Source organism: Rhinoraja longicauda, chromosome 26 (genome assembly GCF_053455715.1).
Source record: "Rhinoraja longicauda isolate Sanriku21f chromosome 26, sRhiLon1.1, whole genome shotgun sequence".
NCBI classification, from domain to species: Eukaryota; Metazoa; Chordata; class Chondrichthyes; order Rajiformes; family Arhynchobatidae; genus Rhinoraja; species Rhinoraja longicauda.
In genome coordinates, this window is record NC_135978.1 from 15,839,959 (window position 1) to 15,848,375 (window position 8,417).

The following is an 8,417-nucleotide window of genomic DNA, read 5'->3' on the forward strand; positions in this document are numbered from 1 at the left end:
TGTCATGCTGTTCCTTGATTTACATCAGGGAGTTCAATTCATTGTCCTGAGGTGACAATAATTACTGATGAAAATGTTGAAAAAATCGCTAAAGGTGCAGTGATGACATAGTGTGAGAGATAATCAATTCAACACCCTGTCCTAACACCACCCAAGCCCCCAACCCACGCCCAATCCTCATCAACACTGAAACCACAGGCAAGGCTGCACACGCAGTAGCTTCAGATTAGTAAAAAGATAAAAAATATATACAGATTGGCAGGTAAATACTCTGCCCAGCTCCATTAAAAGGAAATTATCTTAAACAGATAAAAAGAAACACCTCGTGAATGGTGTAAGAAAATAACTGCAGATGCTGGTACAAATCGAAGGTATTTATTCACAAAATGCTGGAGTAACTCAGCAGGTCGGGCAGCATCTCAGGTGACGTTTCGGGTCGAGACCCTTCTCCAGACTGATGTCAGGGGGGGCGGGACAGTGGAAGGATATAGGTGGAGACAGGAAGTTAGAGGGAGGACTGGGAAGGGGGAGGGGGTGGGGGAAGAGAGGGACAGAGGAACTATCTAAAGTTGGAGAAGTCAATGTTCATACCGCTGGGTTGCAAGTTGTCCAAGCGAAATATGAGGTGCTGTTCCTCCAATTTCCGGTGGGCCTCACTATGGCACTGGAGGAGGCCCATGACAGAAAGGTCAGACTGGGAGTGGGAGGGGGAGTTGAAGTGCTCAGCCACCGGGAGATCAGGTTGGTTAAGGCGGACTGAGCAAAGGTGTTGAGCAAAACGATGGCCGAGCCTGTGCTTGGTTTCGCCGATGTAAAGAAGTTGACATCTAGAGCAGCGGATACAATAGATGAGGTTGGAGGAGGTGCAGGTGAACATCTGTCTCACCTGGAAAGACTGTTTGGGTCCTTGGATGGAGTTGAGGGGGGAGGTAAATGGACAGGTGTTGCATCTCCTGCGGTTGCAGGGGAAAGTGCCCGGGGATGGGGTGGTTTGGGTAGGAAGGGACGAGTGGATTAGGGAGTTACGGAGGGAACGGTCTCTGCGGAATGCAGAAAGGGTGAAAGGCAGACCTCCTGAATGGTGGTCTTTATATCTGGAGCCTGGAATGCAGGGTGGTATAAACGGTTTAGAGGGATAAGGGCCAAACATAGGCAGTTGGGACTAGCTTAGATGGGGCATCTTGTTCAGCATTGACGAGTTGGGCTGAAGGGCCTGTTTCTGTGCTGTATGACTCTATAACTGTATATACATACACCAACAGAGGAGGCTATTCAGCCCATCGCAACCATGCCAGCTCCCTAGCTGACCATCCCATCCCTTCCTCAATTACAACTTATTCTCTCTCACTCATGCCCATCAATTCCCTTTTGGTTCATTTTTGCTATTAACCCACGCTAAGGAGCACATTTATAGCAACTAATTAACACATCGTTGAGAAGTGGGAGAAAAACAAGCACCTAGGGAACATTGCAGTACATTGAAATCTAGGCCCTCACATATGGAGCACAGGAAGCTATGCAGGTACTAAAATGTGTTGAGTGCAAGTGGATTGTGAGTCTTAATTACAAAGGAAATGCAGAATTAAAGTAAAGACTTATCATATCATATCATATCATATATATACAGCCGGAAACAGGCCTTTTCGGCCCACCAAGTCCGTGCCGCCCAGTGATCCCCACACATTAACACTACCCTACACCCACTAGGGACAATTTTTTTAACATTTACCCAGCCAATTAACCTACATACCTTTTTGCTATTAGTTTAGTACTTTACTTTAGTACATTCAGTTGTTACAACTGGTAATGGTGGGACTGAATTATTCGGAGCAAGAGATTCTGTGCGATCTACCCGATCTATTCCTCTCATGAGTTTGTGCTCTCGTGATTTCTAGACCAAAAAAAACGATTAAAAAACAAGAACCCTTTGGACTACAATGGGCCCTTTGGACTACAATGTCTGTGCCGAACACGATGCCAAAATAAACTAATCCAATCTACCTGCAAATGAACAGCATCTCTCAATTCTCTGCATTTCCATGTGCCAATCTAAGAGCCTCTTAAATAGCCTTATATCTGCTTTCACCACCACCCCAGGCAATGCATTCTAGGCACCCACCACCGTCTGTGCAAAAGACCTGCCCCTGCACATCTCCTTTAAACTTTACCCCTCTCAAGTTAAAGCTGAGCCCTCCAATCTGTGACATTGCCACCTTGGGAGAAAGGTTCTGGCTTTCTACCCCATTTATGCCTCTCATCACTTTGTATACATCTATCAGGTCTCACCTCAACCTCCAACGTTCCCGAAAAAAACAATCCAAGTCTGTCCAACATCTCCTTGTAGCTAACACTCCCTAATTTACTGTAATTACTGCCTGGTAATTCTGGTACACCGGATGCTTAATCACTGAATATATTCCCAAGGTATAGAAAGCTATCCCGTCAATAAGGACATCGAGGGTCATGGAGAATGAACAAGAACGCAGAGCCAAGGCCAACATCAAGTCGGCCATGATCTCATTGAATGGTGAAACAATGCAGCCACCTCTGTTCCTGCTGCTTAGATCGGATCAGGTTAGTTTAATGTCCTAAATTCCAAGGTGCGGTGACATTCCTTGGTCACATAAAGCTCGCAGACTAAGCAGTATACACATAGCATTGATAAATACAACAATGAATACCAGGACCAGTACAAAACAACAGAATGATGCAAAATTGAAGTGCAAGTAGTGCGAAAGAATACTGAAGAATAATTATCGAAGCACAAAATAAGTAGAGTTGAGGAGGAGCACATGGCAGCACCTCGGGGGTGGGAGTGTGAGGAAAGTGATCGGTTCAGGAATAGGAGAGCTGTGGGTAAGAAACTGTTCTTCAGGCTGGACATGGAGGCTTTCAAGCTCTTGTATCTTCTCCCAGAAGAGAGAGAAGGGAATGGGCAGAGCTGCAGGCATCCTTGACAATACTTCTAACCGGTCTGATGTAACACCGTGTAGTTGGTCTGGATGGAAGAAAATGAAGAGCCTGTGAACAGACCTCTCATAAGCTAAGGATGTCATCCCAATCTTCCAACCAACCCTGTTGCGGCCCTTGCATTATTTGTTGGCTGCACCTTCTTTGTAGGTTAATTGGCTAATGGAAATTGTTATTCATTCATTGCCCCTAGTGTGTTGGATAGTGCTAGTGTTCGGGCGATCGCTGGTCGCTGTGGACTCAGTGGGCCGAAGGGCCTGTTTCCATGCTATATCTTTAAATTAAACTAAACTAAACTTCTCTGTAGCTGTAACACAATATTTGGCTCTATGTTTCCATTCTCTTTTTGCATCACCTGTTGTACTTGTGTATGGTTTATTTGTACTCATGCATAGTATGATTTGCCTGGACAGCATGCACAACAAAGTTTTTGCACTGTACCTCAGTACACGTGACAATAAATAATCAATTTATCCCTGTTTCGTTTAAGCTTTAATTTCTTAGTGCTTTCATAGGACTGCAGCAATGGATTGGATTTGTAAGAGGCCATAAATTTACTCTGCATATTCTGAACTTGGTAAGAATTTCACTATCAAGACTCCACCTTGGCCATCTCAAGGGTAGTGAGGAATCATAAATCACCATTCTGAGAAAATAAAGATCTTTGAAAGTTCTGTATAATACCCAAAGGCCACCGAAACCAACTAATCAATACTAGTGTGTGGCAATCAACGTCATTTAGCCCCAGCTTTCATCATCATCATCATCATATATATACAGCCGGAAACAGGCCTTTTCGGCCCTCCAAGTCCGTGCCGCCCAGTGATCCCCGTACATTAACACTATCCTACACCCACTAGGGACAATTTTTACATTTACCCAGCCAATTAACCTACATACCTGTACGTCTTTGGAGTTACTGTGTTCCCTGAGGTAGCTCTACCTGCCAGTAGAACAGCATAAAATGACTGGAATGCAGCGGAGTAAAGCAAAGCATTTTTTTGACCAAACTATGCACAAAATGCACGACCATAAACTAAGATTGTGTAAAGCACGGCTGAAACACAAAAATCCGGGACCGGATTCCTTTCCTATTAAGTTACCAAAGGTGGTCTCTGAGTTTCGATTCTTATGTATTGTGAGGAAAGCTGAATTGTTGAACACTGAATGTTAATACTGTCACTCCCATTATAGAGCAGCCACTTTAGTGCTAGTGCGTGCAAGTACTTTGCCACAAAGAAACATAGGTGCCAAGGGAATGCAGAATGGTAGAACCCTCAACAGCCTGTGAATTGAGCCCAGTCAGTCCGTAACAAAAATCAAAAGACAAAAACTTACTGGCAGACACTGGAAGTCTGAAATAAAACTAAAATTAAAAACGCTGGAGATAGTCAGCAGCATGTGTCGAGAGAGAAAAAACATAGTTATCTCTCAAGCTGATGACTTTTCATCAAAACGTGGCATGGTGGCGTAGCGGTAGAGCCTTGCACCAGAGACCTGGGTTCTATCCTGACTACGGGCGCTGTCTGTTTGAGCTTGTACGTTCTCCCCTTAACTGCGTGGGTTTTCTCCGGGTGGTGAATGGATAAAAGAAAACATCATTTCCCCACACATTTGGACCAGTGGTTTTTCGGTAACCTGCCTGCTGTTGGGAAAGGTAGGGCATTTTGCGAATTTAGGAGAGGTTTTTGCCACAGACATTCCCGGGGAACTGGTGATCTCCTCATTCAGAAATGAACCAGGAGGTTAGATTATAGATTGGCATAAATTAGAAAGAATGTACGTCTCACTAGAGGTGACATTGTGTGATGGCCGAGATGATCCGTATCAAACAGGCATTCTCGCTAACAGAGGTTAACATGTCAGGCGGGTTTCCTGTTTTTTGCTCTGCAAATGGCCTTCAATCTAAAGGTTCTATTCAACGCAATAGTCACAGGAATAATATGAGAACTTGACCCACTGCTGATGTCGTCAGACATGTCCCTGCCTAAGAAGTGATGACACACTGAGAGGAAGGGCACATTCCAAATGTTTAAGACCTTGTTTAAATTGTTCACCACATCCCACAACAGTCAAACCGAGCCCAGGTACTGCAGGTGTAAGAAAATAACTGCAGGTGCTGGTACAAATCGAAGGTATTTATTCACAAAATGCCGGAGTAACGCAGCAGGTCAGGCAGCATCTCAGGAGAGAAGGAATGGGCGACGTTTCGGGTCGAGACCCTTCTTCAGACTGATCGGCGACGTTTCGGGTCGAAGTGTCCCGACCCGAAACGTCCCCCATGCCTTCTCTCCTGAGATGCTGCCTTACCTGCTGAGTTACTCCAGCATTTTGTGAATAAATACCAAGTACTGCAAGACGGAGTTCATCAGTGAATCATGTCATTGCAGCCATGTGCTCGCTGTCTCGGTGAAGAGAATAGGGAATGGATACCTAACACATCTCTCACTATGTCCAAGAAAACTGGCCTTTTCCTAAGAGAGCATAGATTGATGTGAGGCACTCAGTCCTAGACACAAAACCTGCTTAATTTGCTGTCTCGCCAGCATGGACAAAGGAAGAGGGATTCATTGTGACATGAAACTGGATGGGCAACAAATGGTAACAGCAGGAGTTTCAAAAAACAAAAAAGGCGTGGATTGCATTGCTGAATTCTTCCAAGTTTTAATTAACCTACCCATTCTACGTTACAAAGCGCGTTGCGATGACAACAGACAGGTTGGATGTGCTGTGATGATGCAGTGAACTGTGGAGTATGTGAAGAGATTAATCACGGCAGCTACTCCCAGCTCCAGTGGAATGGAAAGAATACTCTTGGGGAAAGGGTGGGGTATGCTGTCAGCACACACTGAACATACATCACAAACCTACCCGACTGGTTTTCTTCAATTGCAATGTACATGTGATGAGCAGTTTGGAAAGATGACTGTCAGTGATTGCTTTAAATTGCTACAGTATCTCAGGAACTCATTACCCAAATCTCAGGAACCCAAACAGTCTTTCCAGGTGAGACAGAGGTTCCCAAACAGCCTTGCCAGGTGAGACAGAGGTTCCCAAACAGTCTTTCCAGGTGAGACAGAGGTTCACCTGCACCTCCTCCAACCTCATCTATTGTATCCGCTGCTCTAGATGTCAACTTCTTTACATCGGCGAAACCAAACACAGGCTCGGCGATCGTTTCACTCAACACCTTCGCTCAGTCCGCCTTAACCAACCTGATCTCACGGTGGCTGAGCACTTCAACTCCCCCTCCCACTCCCAGTCTGACCTCTCTGTCATGGGCCTCCTCCAGTGCCATAGTGAGGCCCACCGGAAATTGGAGGAACAGCACCTCATATTTCGCTTGGGCAGCTTGCAGCCCAGCAGTATGAACATTGGCTTCTCCAACTTTAGATAGTTCCTCTGTCCCTCTCTTCTTCCCCCTCCCCTCCTCCTTCCCAGTTCTCCCTCAAACTTCCTGTCTCCACCTATATCCTTCCTTTGTCCCGCCCCTCTGACATCAGTCTGAAGAAGGATCTTGACCCGAAACGTCACCCATTCCTTCTCTCCTGAGATGCTGCCTGACCTGCTGAGTTACTCCAGCATTTTGTAAATAAATACCTTCGATCAGGAACTCATTATATCATCATAGAGTCATACAGCACGGAAACAGGACTCTCGGCACAACTTGCCCACGTCAACCAAAATGCCATCTGCTCTAGTCTCACCGTGACCATGTTTGATCTATCTGCCCCTACACCTTTTCTGTCAATGTACCTGCCCAAACGTCTTTCAAATGTTGTTGTAGTACTTGCCTCAAATACCTCCTCTGGCAGCCCATTCCACATGCCCATCAGCCTCTCCATGATAAAGTTGCCCTTCTGGTTCCTACTAAATCTTTCCCTTCACCTTAAATCCATACCCTCTGGTTCTTGATTCCTATTCTGAATAAAAAGTGTTCATTTTTCCTATCTATTCCCCTCATGATATTAGACACCTTTGTAAGGTCACCCCCATCCTCCCCAACCTCTCCCTATAGGTTTTAAATGATAGTCCCTCCCTCAATTGCCACAAATTGAGCACCGCCATTCAATGTGATCATGGCTGATCATTCACAATCAGTACCCCGTTCCTGCCTTCTCCCCATACCCCCTGACTCCACTATCTTTAAGAGCTCTATCTAGCTCTCTCTTGAAAGCAATCAGAGAATTGGGCTCCACTGCCATCTGAGGCAGAGAACTCCACAGATTTACAACTCTCTGACTGAAAAAGTTTTTCCTCATCTCCGTTCTAAATGGCCTACCCCTTATTCTTAAACAATGGCCTCTGGTTCTGGACTCCCTCAACATTGGGAACATGTTTCCTGCCTCTAACGTGTCCAATCCCTTAATAATCTTATATGTTTCAATAAGATCCCCTCTCATCCTTTTAAATTCCAGTGTGTGCCAGCCCAGTCGCTCCAGTCTTTCAACATATGACAGTCCCGCCATTCCGGGAATTAACCTAGTGAACCTAGGCTGCACTCCCTCAATAGCAAGAATGTCCTTCCTCAAATTTGGAGACCAAAACTGCACACAATACTCCAAGTGTGGTCTAACTGGGGCCCTGTACAACTGCAGAAGGACCTCTTTGCTCCAATACTCAACTCCCCTAGTCATAAAGGCCAACATGCCATTAGCTTTTTTCACTGCCTGCTGTACCTGCATGCTAACCTTAAGTAACTGATGAACAAGGACACCCAGATCTCTTTGTTCTTCCACATTTCCTAATTTGACACCATTCAAATAATAATCTGCCTTCCTGTTCTTACCACCAAAGTGGATAACCCAAACATTTATCCACATTAAACTGCATCTCCCGTGCATCTGCTCACTCACACAACCTGTCCAAGTCACCCTGCATCCTCATAGCATCCTCCTCACAGTTCACACTGCCACTCAGCTTTGTGTCATCCGCAAATTTGCTAATGTTACTTTTAATCCCTTCATCTAAGTCATTAATGTATATTGTAAATAGCCTTGCTGTACCCCACTAGTCACTGCCTGCCACTCTGTAAGGGACCCAGGAACGGGGTACTAATTTTGGATGATCAGCCATGATCATATTGAATGGCTCGAAGGGCCGAATGGCCTACTCCTGAACCTATTTTCTATGTTTCTAAATGCTTAATCACTGTAGAAAGAAACCTACTTATTGTTTGGACGTACTTTGGCAATGTTGGAAGCTGTGAGGGCAGTGAAGAGTTAAAAAACATTCAGAAATACATCCAGAACACCACCAGTTGTAAGGGAGGGTGGAGAATGGGAAGAGGAACCCATTCTGAATGAAGAGGCTGATCAAATAGTTTTTCTGCACTTCAGTCGAATAATGTCAGTTCTGCTGTTGTATGTCCTGAGGGGCATTTTTAAATACCACATATGGCATGACTCAGAAAAGGGAATTATTCGAAGGTTGCGCATTTAAATATC